This window comes from Coturnix japonica, chromosome 1, assembly GCF_054131305.1.
Source record: "Coturnix japonica strain WE chromosome 1, WE-NBRP24, whole genome shotgun sequence".
Taxonomy (NCBI): domain Eukaryota; kingdom Metazoa; phylum Chordata; class Aves; order Galliformes; family Phasianidae; genus Coturnix; species Coturnix japonica.
In genome coordinates, this window is record NC_140663.1 from 2,792,186 (window position 1) to 2,808,528 (window position 16,343).

The 16,343-nt window shown below is 45.2% G+C and overlaps 1 protein-coding gene across 16 annotated transcripts in view; it reads left to right on the top strand.

The window, feature by feature from the left end:
* The window catches only part of LOC116654444 (uncharacterized), a 108,996-nt gene that overhangs the window by 1,586 nt on the left and 91,067 nt on the right, over positions 1-16,343 (top strand). For 7 of the 16 annotated variants that reach the window (XR_014945980.1, XR_014946098.1, XR_014946049.1 and 4 more), the window contains exon 1: positions 808-1,016. The exons of 6 other annotated variants lie outside the window; for them this stretch is intronic. The gene's annotated coding sequence lies outside the window, so the exon portion shown is untranslated. 3 more of the 16 variants (XR_014946034.1, XR_014946010.1, XR_014946015.1) reach the window with 3 other exon arrangements.

Genomic DNA, 16,343 nt, shown 5'->3' on the forward strand with positions numbered 1-16,343 from the left:
ATGTGCGTGTGTGCGGGGGGGGCCCGTTGGGGCTGTGCGGGGAGAGGCGGCCCCGCCATGTTTTAACGCGGCGGAGCTCCGCGTAAAGAGCAAGGAAAAAAAAAAAAAAGAAAGAAAAAGAAAAAAGCCCCGCGGAGCTCCGTGCCCGCCTCGATGTCCGCATTCCAGCTCATGTTGCGCAGATAAAATTCAAACTTGAGGTAAACACAAGCGGAGCTGGAAGGGGGGGGTGGGAGGAGGAGGAGGCTGGGGGAGGGAGGGGGTGGAGGCTTTCTCCATCGCACCCCGCCCGCCCCTTCGCCCCCAGCACCTGGCTGCGCTGCCCCGAGCGCTCGGCCCGGACCCCCCCTTTCCCTTCCCCCCCTCCTTATGGATAGAGGACGGGTCGGTGTGTAGTGTAGGGACCCCCCATCCCGCACCGTGCCTACAAGGGGAGGATAAACTCTGCGGGTGCGGCAGGTGCGCGGTGTCTGCGTCGCGGGTGGGCGCCGAGAGGGGGGTTGTGTGTTGGAAGGGGGGGAGGAGGGAAGGAAGGGGTTCGTGGTGTTGTTTTTTCTCGCGGTGAGGATTTAAAAAAGAGGGGAAAAAAAAAATGCACCCCCTCCCCCCCCCCCCCCCCTTTAAAAATTAAAATAAACACAAGAGAAAAAGCTCAACCCCACCAGCAGCCCCACAGCGGCAGCGCCGATTCGGGGGCGGCGGAGAGAAAGGGGGGGTTAAAGGGGGGTGGGGGGGCCGGGCTGCGTTTCGAAGTGCGTATGGCAAAAACAAAATGTGGCCGATGGGGGGGGGTTAAAGGGGGGGGGGGGGGCGGGGAGGAAAGAGCTTCAGCCTCGCCAGCCCCGGGCCTGTGACACAGTCGGTTTCGCTGGCAGCGAGTATATTTAGCACTTCCCCGAGCCCTTCGCATGCTCCAGCCCCGGTACGGAGCGTTCGTTTTAATTAATTGACGCAGCTTTTCGCCCCGCTGTGCAACATGATGGGGGCGATGGGCGGCCGAGGACGCTGCCCTACAGGTGGGTGCGTGGGGCTCCGTGGGGGGGGGATTGAGGGGGTGAAGTCGTAAAGGAGGGGGGGGTGTTGTGGTTATGGAGTCGAAGTGCGTTTGTGGGGTGTATTGAGAAGGCTGAGGGTATGAGGGTGCTGGAAGGGAATGGCCGTGCTGAGAGATGACGTTGTGTTGTGTGGAGTGAGGGTTTGGGGGTTCTCGAGGGGAATGGCCGTGCTGGGAGATGACGTTGTGTTGTGTGGTTGGGGGGTGCTGGAATTGGGGACGCTGTGATGGCTGAGTTTGGGGTATCTGGAATGGCTGATAGTGGGAGATGATGCTGCGATGAGTAAAGTTTTGGGGTGCCCGAGGGGGATCGTCGAGCTGAAAGGGAACGGAGGAAGAAGCCCTGTGTTGTTGGAGGAGTGAGGGTTTGCAGTGCTTGAGGGGAATGGCCGTGCTGGGAGATGACGTTGTGGTGTCAGGGAGTGAGATTTTGGGGGTGTCTGAGAGAATGGTGGTGCTGGAAGGGGAGCAGTGTGGCGGTGAGGAGTTATGGTTGCCTTTGGGGTATGGCTGTGCTGGGAGGTGATGTTATGGGGTCGAGAAGTGAGATTTTTGGGGTGTCTGGGGGGAATCTCCGTGTGCTGAAAGGGGATGGAAAAAAGGCTGCGCTGTTGTGGGCAGTGAAGGTTTGGGGGTGCTGGGGAGAAGGATGGTGTGAGGTTGAGGTGCGGAGTTTCTTAGGGATGGTGATGAAGGGGAATGGAGGAGCTGGGTTTTGGGGTGCATGGAGGGGAATGGCTGCAGCTGGGAGGTGATGCCGTTAGGTTTTGGGGTACCAGAGGGCGTCACTGCGTGGTAAAGGGGATGGGGGAAGCCCTGTAGTGTTGAAAGGGGGTAATTTTAAGGGGGTAGCAGCAATTGAAGGGGATGCTGCTATGCAGGAGCCATATTTGGGGTTCCTGAGCAGACGGCCTTGTTGAGAGGGAACCCTGTGGCATTGCAGAGTGTGGCTTTGGGGTGTAGGAGGGAATCATTGAACTGAAAGGCGATGAAGAAATCCTTGTAGTGTCGAGGAGATGGATTTGGGGTGTTGGGAGGGAGCAGCAGCGATTGGAAGGAGCCACATTTGGGGGGTGTCCGAGAGGATGGTTACACTGAGAAGGGAACACACTGAGAAGGGAACACCCTGAGCCGTCGAGGAGTCGGGTTTGGGGTGCCAGAGGAAATGGCTGCGCTATGAGGAGACGCTGAGGCGATGAGTCTCGGGGTGCCTGAGGGAACAGTTACGCTCTGAGGTGACTTTTGGGGTGCTTAAGGGGATCCTGAGGTGATGAGCGACGTTTTGGGGTGCTTAAGGAGATCCTGAGGTGATGAGCGACATTTTGGGGTGCTTAAGGAGATCCTGAGGTGATGAGGGACACTTTGGGGTGCTTAAGGAGATCCTGAGGTGATGGGGAGCGACGTTTTGGGGTACCTGAAGGAATGGTTACGTGAGGACGGGATTTGGGGGTGCCCGAAGCAGGGAGGGGACTGAGGGGAGGAGACGAGAGCTGTGGGCAGAGCCGCAGTGGTTTATTCCTGCGTGGCGCAACTGCCTTGTGGAGGGAGGGCAGGTGGCTGTGAGGCAATCGCCGCTCCGCGCCGCTTTCCCCCCCCTCCCTCCCTTCTCTTCTCCCTTCCCGTTCTTCCCCCCCCCCCCCAACCTCTCTCAGCCCGCCCGCCCTTGGCAGGGCTGGAGCTCGGCCCGGCCCCCGCCCACCCGCCTGTTTGTTATGGTCGGATCCACGTGCCGCCGGCTCAGGCAGTCACGCGGCCCGGCCTCGCGCCGCCCCCCAGCAGCTCCGGGGGCGACGGGAGCAGCGGGGAAGATCGTGGTGGTTGTTGGTGGTGGGCGGGCCCGGGGCCTGTGACAGGTACAAGGCCTGAAGGGAGGGAAGTGGATCCATGGAACCCCTTAGTGCTGAGATGGGGCCGAGCTGCGCCTCCTGAGGGTCCTTTTCGTGGTGAGTGGGTCTGTCTGTCGCTAGGACGGAGCCCAGCGTGATGTTCTCGATAGGAGGGTTTTTAGAACAGTGTTTATGCTTTGTGTGGGTTTCTCTCCCTCTGTGCCATCCCGTGTGTCTGCTTGTGTTGTTAGGGCACGCTGCTTGGTGCTGCCATCCTCCAGAGCATAAACACTATTTATAGGTCGGGCAGGCTTTACTGCATTTGGATTTGGGGCCGAGCGAGGTGTCTTAGCGATGTTCTGATGTTCCGGAGTTAAGATTATATGGAAAGCTCTGGAATAAAGCTGGTAGGGCTGTGTAGGGAAAGGCAAGCTTGGCATTGAGAGGAACGTAATGCTGTCTTAATGCAACTTCTCAGATGGCAGAAGAAACAACAAGTAAGAGGATACGCAGTTCTAGATCAGAGGCTTTCAGCTCGCAGACAGAGGACCCCAGGAGTCTATAGGGGTCTATAGGAAGTGCCTGTGCCTGTAGGCAAATGCTTGGAGTTCAGGCTTCTCCATCTCTCAATATCCTGGAAAAATATATATATATATATATGGAAGATCGCTATTTCTAGATCATGGAGATATTTTAGTTTAGAGTAAGTGGAGGAGGAGTGGGAATGCAAACTGTATCTGCGTGTTCTGCTGTTTTGCTACTATAGGGCTTAAAAAAAAATTGGTTGAGTTTAATGTATTTTGAAGAGTTACATAAGCCTGGCATGGCGATTCTTAAATAACCTTAAAGAGTTAAATAACAGCATGCAAACAAGCAAGAATAGGTTGGAGGGAGATGATTTTATAACCAACGCTGACGAGCGTGCCCAGATATTTAAAACTACGACAGAGTTATGCTTGAACCTTGTGTTAGTAGTAAATGGTGTTGGGGTTTTAATGCTCTGAAACAGAACGTGAGATGGAGAATAGAAGGATAAAGTTTTTCCCAGTATGTGCAGGTCATTAAATGTATTGGGGATGGTTTATGATGCTTCATTATGATGCTTCCATCCTGTCATAACATTACCAGTCCGGTGTTCTGCATCTGATATATTGAGATTCTCCAGATATTAACTTGCTTCAGAGAGGAGGGAATCTTGCCTTAAAATATAGGAAAGAGTAGTTGTGCTGTATGGTATAAGGTTGATAATCAGCCCTGTTTGGCACATGCTATGGAGTGCTGGCGTTCCGTGTTGGTTATGGGAGTCAAATGACATGGAGCTGGGCACAGAAATACATTTATTTGCCTAAGCAGCATCAACTTGTTTTGTATTGTCACATCTGAATATCTATATATCCTTCTACTTCGGGGTGGGGGGGAACCTACCTTAAATAGGAAATAGTTGGTTTGTGAGGGATCTGAGGGCGCACAGGAGCAGAGCACGTCAGTGTCTGATCTTTGTATACGTGGAATTGCTGGTGGAATTGATGCCCCAGGAAATTGCTTTCTCTCTATTTCTTTTCTGTTGGTGACACGCGGTTAAACATAAAACGAGCGCTTTGGATCCCGTCTCCCATTTCTCTTTAATATAACTAAGATCGTTTATCTTCTCAGTCGGCTGGAAAGGGGGGGGGGGGGAAACATATTTCATTTTGTAACTTAGTTCACCTTCTCTTCAATTGCTGTCAGTGGATGACAGGGAACAATGTGTGCCGAACACGGTGTTCTACTGAGCTGTTTTGGTGACGAATATAATGTATATGGAGGGGGGGGAAAAAAAAGCCTATGAAAAAATAGGTGTTGGGCCAGTTTCTTCTCACTTCTATGTAAACAGTCCCAATTTATCTTTCATGTGAGAGGTACTGAGTGTTACACGGTGGGATCTAATACCGCATTTCAGTAGCAAGATCTCTTGTTTTCTTGTTCGTTTCTGGCTTTTCGAAGCCCTTTCTTTTAACATTTGTCTAAATATGTGTTCACGTTGATGTGGAAGCAGCGAAAGGCTGCTTTAATAAAAAGGGAAATAGGGACCTTATTTTAAAAGGCAAGTGTTTGTTAATGTTACTTGTTGCCTATTACACAGCTCCAATGGAGAGGAGCTCCTTAATCCGGGCTGTGTTTTTTCCATTGCTGTAATCACGTGTTGACTATTTTTTTCCCCCCCTCCTATTAACAATAAAAGCACGGAATGAAGTTGTTGCTGCCATGTCTGTAGTATGACCGGCTGTGGCGACCATGCAATATTTACACAGTGTTATTGCATAAATATCCTGCTTCTTATTATACCACGGTACCAGAATATGAGCTTAAAGAACCCATATCAAAGCGATCAGTGAAATAGAAATTAAAGAATAAAATGACAAAACCTTTCCCTGATAATAATTCTGAGTCAGCTTCAATTACGAGTCCCGACTCGGGGCTTTCTAAAGCAAGAATTAATTAAGAGTTGCAACTGTTTGCAGTGAGTTTATGCATAGATGGTGTTTTTCTCTTGGCTTTAGGCTTTGTGAAGGTACAGCATAAGATATTACCATCCTTTGTGAGCCCTTCAGGGTGCTGCGTGGTTACCTAACAGCCGGGCTGCAAACTGGAGTTGTTTGTGTTCTGAGTTTCACCCTTATCAAGGTCAGAGATTTCATCCTTCCGTAGTTTCCTCATCTGAGCACTTCAACGCTTGGGGCCCTCGTTTGTTTGTGGGTGTTTGTGACCCATCCTGAGCTCAGAAAGGAATGTGTTAAATGTCCCCAGGAGCAGCTTGTTTCTTCGCAGATATAACTCAGGAGATCCCTGAAAGACCGACAGCGACTCAGTAAAAAGAACATGAATTATGGCATTAAAACAGCCAAGCTGAAAGTTTGCTCAGTTTCCGACATAATGTGGCGTATTTAGCAGGGCAAGGGAAGGAAAAAGCGATGCTTGTAGTATATGCTGGTTATAATGAGTTGGAATCAATCTGAATGCGGAAGTTTCGCCATCGTCAGTGGGTTTATTTTATGAGTGCTTCAGTCTGAACATGTGGGTTAATAGGGGGGGAGGTGGTGCTGCTCCTGAGCTGGGTGTCACACTGAGCTGGATCCCACTGGGCTGTTTAGTGATGTGAGAACTCTCTTAATTTCTTTGGTATTATAGGAAGCATTAATGTTTTCTGCTGATGTTGTTGGCTTTTTTTGTTTATTTTCTTTTACCAAAACATTCTTTCTAGGCTATAAATCTGTTATTAAAGCATAAACAACAGAAACAGGGAAGTAAATAGTTTTAAGGAGCCATTTTTTATTAGCGCTTCCCTGACTGTATTTCTCGGTTAGACAGAAGGTCCTTCTGGAGAACATAAATAATGGGATTGTTTCATAAGCAGGCATAGCTGGGAAGTGAAAAGATGCTAAAGCAGGCGTCGTGTTTCTCTTGTTCTCAGTGTTAGCATTGTGTATGGGATGCTGAACGTCTGATTTGTATGATAACTATATTATGTTCACTTTACAGAGTTTTTTAATAGATCTGTGGCAGCTTTGGTCCGAGCTTCTGCAAACGTGGCATTGTGAAATGAAGGCAGATATACTGACTTCATCAACTACACTGTGCCGAGGAAAAGTAGAACTGAAAGGGAGATCAGATTTTAGCCTGTTTGGGGTGGGGGAAGCGTTTTCTTGGTTGCCATTTATATCAGCATTACCAGGTGTTTCTGCCTGATGGGATGCTGGATGGTTGGTGGTAGTTAATCCACAAGAGATGTGAGAAGCTGAGCATATCTTTGCTTGATGAGGGCAGTTCAGTGGGAGAGTTCTCACAACCAGTAGCATAAGGAACCGTGGAGTCTCTTGGGACAGAGGAGCTGCATCTAGCGATGGTGTTTACTTCAGGCAGGAGGGGGAAAAAAAGAGATTCTAGCTGTTATCTGCGTGTGTTTTGTAAACTGAAAGCACTGTTTGCTTTCAGGTCTAGCTGCTGTACTGTCCCGAGTCCTGTGGTTTGATGTTTCAGGGGTGCCTTCCCCCCTCAGCCATCCTCCTATTTATTTGATCTATCTTTAAATGCTAATCTGTTAAGGTCTGTGTATGTAACTCATGGGGTATCTTTCATATTCTGGCTTCTGTGACTTAAGGGCAGTGGCCCAGGCTCCTGGAGCCATCCGGACTCTGTTTATCCTGATAGAGGACAGGATTCCAAGTCTGCGTAAAGCAGTTGGTATTTTCTCTCAGCGAGACGTATGTAGAGCAAAGACACGCGTAAACCGAGTCTAAACAGAACAGAAACCTTTAAAATCCTGCGGTGTTAAATACTGCTTGTGTTTTAAGACAGGTGTCAGTGGGGCTCGGAACTGATCTCGTCGTTTCAGAGCAGCCTTTGGGTTCAGCACAGGGATATGTAAGTGTCATTGCCCTCTGCCGGAGGAGAACAGAAACACAGCGCTGCCTGGTGGGCCCGAGCTGCCCCGGGGTGCTCCGGGGCTCTGGGACAACGTTCAACCACATCACTTGGCTTTCCAGCATCCTTGTCAGTTCAGGTTGGAGCCAGATCGGCTAGTTGGTTTTCTTTCCTTCTTATCTATGTCCATGAGCATCTGTTCAGTGAAGCCTGTAGTTGTCTGTATAAACAAAAGCCGGAACGGCAGATCCAGTGTCACGGGACCTGCTGGTCCTCTAAAAACTGTCATATACAACCACAGTTAACTCTGTTTGCTTAACAAAATGGTGTGCCCTTCCCATAGAAGTTAAATACGATACTGTGGCTTTAGTCTTTGGATGGTCAGCCCTGTCAAGATTTGTTCATCCAGGGTTACCTATGGAACAGATCTTTGAATTCGAGACACATTTGAACAGCGTTTGTATGGCACATTGCAGGGATGAGATCTGGCTGATTTAATACGTCCTCGCTAACACTGAGTATATACAAGTTTTGGTAAGCTTGTAGTACAGCACAGCACAATTTTATTATTACTTTGTGTTTTAGGTCAATTCTTGCTTTATTCTCCTCCAGAAACTGGAGTTTTCACGTGTGAGCGGTGTTGAGGTTAAAAAGGATTTAATGAAGACAGAGTTCAGCTATCCGACGTCAGCGAGAGCCTCTGTTCTCTAACAGAATTACTGACATTCATGAGGAAGTCCTTGCAGAACATTGGAAAAGTCAGAGTTGATGATCAGGGAGTATTAACCACGAACTGTAAATTGAACTGATCCAATTTCAGTTACTTGAAAGAAGTATTGTTTTGGTAATGAGCGGCACCTATAAGCAGCGATGCTGGAAATCGAAACAGTGTAATACAGAAGGAGAAAATGTTGGTAGGGATGTTTGGTTTGCCTATGCCCTTAACATGGTGGGAGAGGAATCTCTCTCTAAGGTCAAAACAGATTGTCCAGGACCAGCCTGGGTGCAGTCCTGTATTGTATGCGGATATGAGCAATGATTCAGTTTTCAGGCTCCAAATTGAAACTGTCCCCGAGCCTCTTAAAAGGCTGTTTTGTGTTTGATATCACTGGTGCTTAGAAATAAAAGACTCAATTCCTTGCTAAATTAAGTCTGTAAGTCGCAGTCAGCGTGTATCCATACTTTTTTTGTTGTGCAAATACTGGCCGTTAATATCAATACCGCTGTCTCTCCCTTGTGTTTTACACGTGTTGCATCTGTGGATAGCAGTTAACTGCTCTCATGGCCTTTGTTTTGTTCTAGACCAGCAGTTCTTTATTCATGCCCTCCCCCCTCTTCAGGATGCACTGCATACTCCTGTAGTTCGAAGACCACTGGTTTCAAAACCAAACTTCTTTTAATGTTTTCCTGTAACTTCATGTTCCTGTGGGTAAAGTTACTTCTGAGAACGTTCGTGTGGTGTTATTCTCATTGTTCCTAGGTCAGATAAATAACATAAATGCTATTTTGCCATGTCTTCTATCAGTTTAGTCTCAGTCTCTGTGCATTTATACCTTCCATTCATGTTTTCCTTAGAGATGACAAAGTACTCCTATTACCATGAGCAGGTTTAATTTTGTTCCCTGCGCTGCAGGCTGATGAAAGCAGTGATTGCATCTTCTGGCAGTTTGTAACAAAATCCATTACCACTAAAATAATGTATTTACCTGCAGTAGATGAGGTCTACTTTCAAGAACAGGTTTATGATGCACGTAACATTTCTAATAGGCAGGGACTACAGCTTCTTTCTTACTCTGCTGCTTCCACACTTAAACTAAAAGCCCACCCTATGACTTGCAGATACCTCTTTTATGGCTGTGTCTAATTACTTATATAACTCCAATGTTACTGGCTTCTCTGTGCAGTTTATTCGGGTAAATACGCGTGGTTTATTTCATTTTAACGCTGCGATCATAAATCTTTGCAGAGACCTTAACCGATATTGTTAACAGCTCATTGTTCTTATTAATAACGCGGGCAGAAACTCAGCAGGATTTCCAAAGTTGTGGTGATTCCTATTCCCTTCAGGTTTATTCTTCGTCTGTTCCTTTGTAGCTGCTGCTGGTGTCTGCCTTCATTCTGCCACTGCCTGGCAGAAAGCAAACAAAAAAAGGGTGAATAAGTCTATCTTCTTCCTGCAGGTGGGATTTATGATTCTGTTCTGTTTTTTCTCTTCACTTGTTTCGCTGCCCTTCTTGCAGCAGAAGCGGACTTTGCCTATTTCCTGAATGTTACGTTACCTTTGTGGTTTGGTGCTCCTGGAAGTTTAAAGAGAATAGAAAACTGAGCAAGGAAGGGCATCATTGGGATTCTCCTTCTGCCCCGTCCTTGCTGTGATGCTGGGCCTAGCGTGGTGCTCGGTTCAGTTTGCCTTACAGCATTCAGCTGCATTCAATGATGTCTGTTTTCAGTAACGTCTGTTTTCTGCTCTTGCCTGTTGCTGTCAGGAGGCAGTCGAGACATGAAGATGAATGCAGACTCATCTTACCTCCTTAGCGATGCTTAAGGAAATCCTCCTGTGGCTTGCAGCTCTTTGATTCACAACGTTAATATTTCTTAGAAATAAATGAATATCCCATTCCTCACTTTAAGTTCACTTCCTTGGTAAGTGGCTTCACATCCTGTAGTTGTAAGATAGATGTTCATAGCATCTCCACTCCTTGCAGTAGATGAATGGAACTTTCTAGAGTGCTTGTTAAGACAGACTTTCTAGTAACATCTCTTGCAGAACTGAATTCAGAACTTAATTTTTCCTTCCATCGTTATCTCGCTTTAAAATGAATAAAGATATAAAGATGTTTTCTCAACTCATTGGTATTCAGCTGACCCCTCTACTTCTATACTCCGAGCCTCTAAAGATTTGTGTTAAGTACTATTTGTATTAATAGTATTATCTGTGCCCTCCTGTGGTTTATAAGAGCATATTTAAGTATTACATTATGTTAACCAGCTCTGTGGATAGCTCAGGATTCAAGTTGCTTATATTTGCAGTTCTGCTTTGTTCTTCATCTCCTGTAAGCATTGTAAATAAGAGGTTGGGGCTGCAGAGTCCTTCCAGTGCTGACTGCCAGCACTGCTGGGAAAGGGGTCAGCTTGAACTAGATTGAGATATCCCAGTGAGGTGTGTTGACTGTAGCTGGTAGGGCTTGTTTGATATGGGGTTATATATGGTTATTAAGTTGGCAGTAAGGAGGGTAGAGAAAGGGAGTCATCAAGTGAGCACTGCCTGAACTCAGCTGTTCCTGAAAAGAAATTCAGGCATAGAACCACTTCACTTGCCTTTCCTAGCCTGTATTTCTCTGCATTCAGTTTTTGCTTGGAGCCTCTCCCATTTGGTCATGTTACCTGTTCATTTCCTTACTGTTCTTCCTTATGAGTGCCGGTATTTGAACCGACTGTTGAAATTAAACAGAAGGCATCTGCCTCTTCCTGAAGGGACCATTGAATTGATGTAGGAATTAACTTGAGAGATGTCAAGTGCTTAAGGTTTCAGTACAGGAGTTTGTACAGGAATAAATCTGGAATCTTAAATATAGATTTAATGGGAAGATTTGTCACTGTACTATCACAAGATTAATTTGTTGGCCCCGGATAACACCGGCTCTTGTGTTTTACCATAAAGTGATGTGGTCCAGCACTCATCTGGCTCACATGCTGGAAATGGTTTGTTTCTTGTTAAATGAGTCATTTCTGTGCATTCATAACTATAGTTAATTAGTTAATGGTTCTTACGGTTAATACGCTTCTTGCAGGGTTCTTCTGCCCTTGAATTATGATTTGGAGTATTCAAGTTTGACTCAAATACCAATGTAGAAATTCCCCTTAGGAGTGCTTGTTTCCAAATAAATCCGTCTAGGTTACGTGCCTGTAAAATTAACAGTCTTCTTATTACTTCTATGTTAGCCTAAGCCAGGGCTGTGGTGGGGTTATGTTTCCCTACAGCATGCAGGATTGTTAACATTTTAGGCTTCAGAGCTGCACATAATGTGGTGTAAGGAGTTGGCTTCTGGAGGTGCCTTCATTTACTCCATAGCAGTGGTGTGTGTATTGAGGTAACAAACACAATCCCATAGCGATGATATTACTGATAGTTTGGATTCTGCATATTTAACAACAACAAAAAGCAGTGTTGCCAGTGCATGCTTGCTGTTATTTAGGTATTACGTTAATAGGTAGTGATCATTTCCCTTCTTCTCTACATAATCGAATATATTTTTCTGTTTTCTCGAAGACGTTTCTTGTCACAATCAGGAAATACCTGCTTAGGAGAAGATGGAACATAAGGCCTTGTAATGAATGATCACGGTTCAGTTATGGTTCACTTTTACCCCTTTAGCTTTTATTGCTGAAGGGCTCATTTTAGATTGCAGAACTTTTGGGTCGATATTATTTATTGTGTCTTCAGTACTTGGTAATTATTATTGCTTTGAAGTATTGAATTTCTGGTCTAAGATACGTAATGCTGACAGCATGTGTGATGTAACTGCAGAATCACCGTGGGTTTGTACCAACCATGTTGGCTCAAAAAAAGTGAAGGCCTACCTAGATTTTTTATCCCTATCAGTTGGTATTTGAGGCCTAGTGCACTTTAATGGCTATGATTTTTAAACTAATGGAACTTTGCCTTAAGTGTAGTTTAATTCTTTGGTTAAACTGGAAGACTTAACCCAAGTTGCTCTGATGGGTAGAGCCTTTTTTTTCTCAGTTGCTGACTTGGGTTTTTAAGGCTGTTATCAGACCCCTTTTTAAAGTAATAGCAGTTTTTGCCTTACACAGCCCTCTTTCTTTGTGTTTATTCCTGTAATGCTTTTATGACTAGGAATTATATCACTCAGGTAAGCGAACAAAGCTTTTACTCTATGCTCAAAGAACTGATTTCCAGCCCCACCCCTTCCCCTTTCTTTTGATCGTCTTCAACTGTGTCTGATCTACATTATCTGCCTCAGATCTGAGAAAGGTTTGCACCTCACTTTGCCTACTGCCCTCACTTAAAGCAGCATGGGACAGCGTCCCTTGGCAACTCTTAATACCCTCCAGAACGCCTGAAGTCTGTGGTGAGTTAGCTTGCTTTGCTGGGCTTTGATGTGCATTGCACTTGGAATAGCTCATCAAATTAGAAACATGGTTTAAGAAACTATTCTTAATCATCGTGCAGTTGTTAGCTGCTGCTCTACAGCTGACTCTGCATGAATCGTCCTCCATTTCCTGCCTCTGAAACTTCGTGGTCCTGTCTTTCATTTTGGAGCTGGTGCTGTTGTGTCATTTTCCAGCTGAGGCCGGCATGGAGCCTGCAGGTGCTTCTCTGCTTTGTTCGGCTGATTGCTGCCGTTGAACAGTCGAGCACCGATGGAGCAGAGAACAGCAGTGAGAGCTCATGCAGGCAGTCTTCTGTTGTTGCTGGGAAGCAGCAGGAACAAGCGACCACATTCTCTTGTCTATCATTTATGCTGGTGCTCCTCCGCTGTTTTTTTTTTCCTCCTCGTGGTCTAGATTGAATCCTTTGGCTGCTGTTGCTGATTGCAATTTGTAGTCCAAAGGTTGCTGCTGGGGATCACACAGATTTCTCTTTGATTAAAAAATAAACAACAACTCCCAAAACATCCTGGTGAATCCCTTCCATTCTGCAATCGCTGTGCTGTCATTTGATGGGCTGGTTGTTACCATTCTGTTGCCATGTCTGCTACCAGAAAGTTCTGTGCTGATGGTGAGTCTTCATTCTTCATGAACAGGGCACACACAATAACTGGATAAACTCTCCATGCAGCTGTGAGCTGCTGCTCTATATTGGGGGGTCTCACCTGCTTTATATATCAGTCTGATGACCCATGGTCACTTTGTAATGGGCTGAGCTTTTTCCTCCTGGTTTCCAAACTGAGGAGCTGTTTATAGCAGAAATATATTGTGCCCAAGAATATGAATCGCCTGCGATGGAATTCGCTTCTCTTTTTCAAGTTCTTAGGGTTATCCAGCTCTTTCTGGGCACCATCCTGATTCTCTGTTCCTAATGTGGTTTTATCAGCTCGTTATGTGAACTCTGTGAAGGAAACTGGATGGAAAATCCACCCATTTCCTTAAACCAGTGGTAATGTAGTTGGTGTAATATTGCTTTGATTTCTGTATTAACTGAATGTGAGTATTTTTGATCCAAATGTGTGGATAAGTGCATTAAGGAAGAATATAGGGAGTGTGGAGGTGACTGAAATTGAACCTAAAAGCCCTGCTAAGACTGTTGTTAAATAGCAAAAGGTTCTTCAGTCATTGAAGCAGCAAAATAGAAAGGGGAGGCAAAGCTGTCCTTAAAGGTGATAACATTTAAGCATTTGGATCATTCATTGTATAAAATCATGGGGGGGGGGGGGGGGGGGGGGCTGGATGGCTGATGAATGTAAGGGTTTAGAAACTGAGGCAGTTATGAAAGTGAAAGGTGCTGAAGCACTGAAGTACAGATGGTGCGATGTGCTACAAAAACTTTCAGGAGTTCTTCTTTTTTTAAGCTATACCGGAGTTGTGGTGTTAATGTTTTTCATAGCTAATGTGTGTGTTGAAATAGCTGAGCTACTGCACTTAATCCAGATAACTGTTTTTTAAGCAGTAACAAAAACCTGGACAGCTTGGAACTGGACAGCTATGTTTGCTCACGTGGCTTCAGTAGACTTGGGAAATAAACCTCATCAATTACAGTCAGCTTATCAAAAGTAGCTCATGCTGGAATAGCCTGATATCTGGCAAGACTTACTTTAGGTAAGGTCCTTGATGGGAAGCTGGGTGGAAGAATGCTGTTGAAGCTGCACTTTTATCAGGAAAGCTGTAATGTTGTTAACAGGGTGGCCAAGAAGTGGTGACAGGTAGTTTAGGAAATGGAAGGAGAAGAATGGGGGTAGGTTTTAGAGAACAGACCTGTGTGTGGCTTAGGCATAAGGGGTGTCTATACCTGCTATGGCTTTGCACCGTGGACATAGAATATTCAGAATTAAAAGAAACTTGAACTACTAATGTGAATGTTGAAGTGGGAGCAAGTAATGCTGCCTCTCTTTCATTCTGTGGTTGTTATTTATAAGAAGCTGTGAGGTCATTGGCTTCCTGTATGAGCCACTTCCTGAAAGCTTTTGTTTTACATGGTAAATCTAAAAATGTATTTCTTCGAAAAACTCAGCTGTGTTTTGTTTTCTCTTCTCTTGCTTCTGTCTCCTTACTTTTGCTTCTGCTCCATTGCTTATTGCAGGACAGGATGCATTGTGATGGAGGGCATGAGGTACATTATAGGAGTGCTGCAGATAAAGGTAGTTCCAGAAAGCCATCACTGCTGGTAGAGTAGGAACAGCTTAAAGCAGTCTGACATGCAGCAATATTGACAGTCTTGAACGTTAGTAAACTTTGAAGATACAAGAAAAACAAGAGTGGTCTTTGTGGTTAATGATATACTTGTTCGATTCAGATGAGGTATTTCATTTAATGACCATGGAAGGTAATACTGAGACTTGGTAAAGGTAAGCTTTAAAAATACAAATACTTCTAAAATAAATGAACAGTAACAATAATTTCTTTTTCTTTGGCCAATCAGCACATTGTTTTATTGCAGCTATAAAACCATTCTCTACGTCTCCATCAAGCCTTGCTGCCTGTTGGCAACATTCCTGTCCATTTCATGGTAATTTTATCACTTATTGGCACTTGTCAATGGCTCATCCATCATAAATCTGACATCTCTCAAACCCTGTCTGTTTGTACTAGAATCAGTTTGCAGATTTCTATAAATATAGTTTAGTCCTCAGCTTCCTGTGGCTTCAGTTGCTGTTGGATGAAGAATGTGGACTTAAATAGGCTTGAGATAGCCATGGTTGGTGCTCTGTTGATACTTCTCCCCTCTCTTATCCAAGTTTGAAACCTGTGGATGTGGAGAAATGGAAGCAATGCCTGCATCGGTACTTGCTTAATCCTGAGATTGATTACTGAAAAATTTCTCTCCTAATGTGAAAGTAATAACTCTGTGCTTATGTTATTGAGAACTGAGGGAGCATGCATTTGTTTTATGTTAGACTCTTCACCTTAGTGGTTTCAGTTTGTGCCTCTTAATGTGAGGCTCTGGTTTGCTGTCCTCATATCATAATGTAATCGCTGCACTGTCTGATTGGCGCGTGATTTTGGTCAGTTCTGAGAAATAAATAACACATAGAAGTTACCACTGTGGTTAGTTTGAACTGATGTACCTGACTGTCAGATACCAGCTCCAGGTGGACCTCTTCAGGTTTTGTTGCATTCCTCTTTGTCCTGGTGTTGTCATTCACCTGTAAAGGGAATCTAGATGTGCTTGATTGAATTATTTCCTACCAATTCTGTCTGTCATGTGGTCTGAATGCTCAGCTGGGGGAAAAAAAAACTCAGGACCACAAGGATGAGCTGCAATGATAGAAGAGGGTTTGGCTGATTAGGAGATTTAGGTCACTAAGCAAGGGTAATAATATGGCCTAAAAGCTGCAGTCACATTGAAACATAACAATTATGATAGTAAAAACAGTGAAGTAAACTGGGAGTTAAACAGAAAGGCTCTTAACAGCACATCACTGCAGTTTCAGATAGCTATCACTAGGAGGACACACAGACCACGACATTAAGGAGCTGCTTGTTTACCTCTCCCTGTTAACTCCTTTGGTGCTAGTTTATAAAATCCAGGGAAGTACTTGGTGAGGGGTTGCTGCATAGTAAGTTGTGACTTCAAATATTGTTCTGCTCAAAGTAGGGAGTTGTGTAACAGCAGAGAAAGGACTATGATAACATTTGGAAATCTCTCGGTGTTTGCTTTGTCATCGAATCAACAGAATGCTTATTCTTGTGTGCATGTGTCGGGTAGTAATTGATGGCATGTAGGTGGAAGTGAGCTTTTTAATTGGTTATCGTCCAGTTTTCTATTGCTGTAATTTCAAATACCTTTTTCTGATATGGATGCTTCTGCTGGGCAGGGTGCTGTGTATTTGGTGCAGCGTTTGTTGTCATCTTGGCTAATGTTTAGCTTATTTGTGGTATTG